The sequence below is a fragment of the Camelina sativa genome, chromosome 2 (assembly GCF_000633955.1).
Source record: "Camelina sativa cultivar DH55 chromosome 2, Cs, whole genome shotgun sequence".
Taxonomy (NCBI): domain Eukaryota; kingdom Viridiplantae; phylum Streptophyta; class Magnoliopsida; order Brassicales; family Brassicaceae; genus Camelina; species Camelina sativa.
In genome coordinates, this window is record NC_025686.1 from 26,461,913 (window position 1) to 26,464,815 (window position 2,903).

The following is a 2,903-nucleotide window of genomic DNA, read 5'->3' on the forward strand; positions in this document are numbered from 1 at the left end:
TTTACCACCTATGCCTAAATCCATCATCAATATCTCGATGCACACTGATTCAATCTAACAACCAAAACAGTACATAGATCTAGGAAACTAGAAGAAGGAACAAGTGAATAATATAATTAAACCTCTTGGAGATGAAAGGAATATCGAAGTGAGTAGAAACAGCCATAAGACCAGTCCCAGTAAGGTCACACATACTAAAGACCTGACCGACGAAGGCAGGTCCACCGCGTTTCCCATCGGAGCTCAGAGATGATATCCTAACCGTTGAATTAAGGCCTGAGGATGATGTGCTCTTGACCGTCGATTCGAAAGATGAGACATCGTCTGATACCGTGAAGTTTAGTGGGAGGCATACACGAGACGGCGCCGTTTTGGGAGGGAAGAGAGGAATAATGGAGGAAGAGATTGAACTAACTGTGCTTTGGAGAAATTCGGCGGCGATGTTGCGGCGATTTTGTGTATCCGACGAACCCATAGTGTAATCCGATTGTTTGGTTCGGCAGCTCTTTGCCTTGCCTTTGTGCGCAGAAGAACGCAGAAGATGACTTTGTACTTTGTAGAAATAAAAACAAAGTTTAAAATAAAAACGACAAATCTAATATCATCTTAATCTAACCAGTAAATTCAGTGGATCCGTAAATATTTTTATGGGTATTTATGCAAAAGCCCATCTTGAACGGCCCATAAATAACATCAGCCGGCGTTTACGTAACCTTTTGGGACATCAAGCAACTTTACTTATTCAAAAAACTCGATCGTGTTCCATGGTTGGGTTTTCCCATCCATGGAATTGTCAAATCTTGGTCGAAAGACTAAGCAGAACTACTAGACAATGACAGCAGTAAAGACTCACGGGGGTTGTGGGAAACCTCCATTGAACTACACGCCAAGTGGTCCACCAAACTCATGTATAGACGAGGACCAGGTTGTCGATGTGGGGATGCGACCGTAAGGTAACGTTGTGATTGCTAAAATATCGAGAACGGATATATTAGAGAAGACCATGCATAGCTTTGAAACGCACTTGAACCTCATCAGCGATTTACCAGGCAATCTAGTCAGAATCTCTATCAAAAGATCCAAGGGAATCCCCGAAAAAATATTATCCTTTTTTGTCTTCTTGTTGCCTTTGACGACCTCTTCGTCTTCCCTTACATAAACGCAATCAGAGCTAGAGACATGACCAGAGCTACTAATTCACAAGTGCCCATACGGCCTTATTACAAACTTAATTATGTATATCAAAATCCATATACACCCGTCTTTTAATCATATAGAAAAAGTCAAAAAGCTATAGGAACTTTTGAATCTTTACATAAACAATAGTTTTGATCATACAAGATACAAATGATATACACTACAAGCCAACTCATTATTGTTACTCCCTAGAAGCAAGATATATAATTTTCCCCTTATATATACAAGGATATAACACTAAGACAGTATATTGATGTATAATATTTTGATTACTAAAATAACACACTGATAAAACGATCAAAGCTAAAAGTAAAATACTGTATACTTTGATAAGGCATGAAAGTAAGTATGGATCATCATCTCCTAGTCAAAATTCCATTATCGAAAAACGAATTTCAAAAAGACTTGAAAAGGCATGAAATTATCAATCAAACTTTAATGCGTTAGAAGTTGTAAAAAGAAAAAGGAGACGTCTAGAAAGAAAAAAAAACCTTATGTAGCGGAAAAAAAAAAAAAAAACTCTCCGATCTTATTCTTACGGACGGGTACCGTACGGAACATGGTGTACTTTAATTTTTTTTGTATAGGAAAATAAAAAAAAACACAACTTTATTATCTCGAAAAAGAAAAGAAAAAAAAAAAAGAAAAAAGGTCTGCGTCACGTGGGTTGTGTTTTGGCGTGTGTTGTAAATTGTGAACTGTGTTCTTGTTTTTTTTCTCATGGACACGTGTCGGTTTTACAAAGCTAAGCATCAGAGCTCTTCTTCGCATATGGCCACCATTTTCTTTTTATGCACATGGCTGCTTTTTACTAGTATTAATTACAGTACAATGTAATGATGATGCACTATTTATTTTTTATGAAAATCCCAACGGTCATCGACGCATACAACAACAACAAATGCAAAACCTTAACTATGAAACCCCCCCGTTATTTTTAACGTTTTAGCGTGTGTTTACTTAAGGAAAAAAAAGATGATTAAGATTTGTTATCAGATAATAAATACAAAATATTTACAGCTGTAATTTGCCTGTAAATACAAAAAAAAATGGAAAGATATTTAAGATAGTCAGAGAAGTAAAGAATATTTCAGATTGTAATAAAACTAATAATTAATCAAGTAATTAATTTCCTAATCGAGTTAAGAAGGTAGACTGAATCTTTGACGCAGGGGAGAAAAAAGGTTGAAAGCAAGTAAGAAAAAAGATACCTAAAACAAGACTCAGAGTATATACTATATTAAAAAAAAAAAAAAGGAGATATAATTGTGGGGCGAGGGAGAGAGAGAGAGGTCGGAGTGTGTGTGTGTGTGTGTGTGTGTTAGCTTCCCATACTGCCACTAACCTTTAGCGGTTTTCTCATCCTCTCTTCTTTCTTCTCTCTGACACCCCAAAAAAAAAAAAAAAAAAACCCTCAAAAGTCTAAGAAGGAGATAAGGATTTCAACCTCAAGAAACAGGTTTATGTTTCTCTGTTTCTCGATATTTTCGAAGCTTTTTGGTGGTGTGTTTCCCATGGCGAATTTGTAAATAACTTGTCTTTTTTGTTGTTGTTGTGTAGTTTGGAGGTAGGAGGAGAATATGGGAGACAAGGAAGAAGTCCTTGAGGCTGTTTTGAAAGAAACGGTGGATCTGGTAACAGATCTACTCAAAAGTTTGGTTTTTTTTTTTTTAAAGTCTGATGTTATATTTATCTGGGAAGAGAAA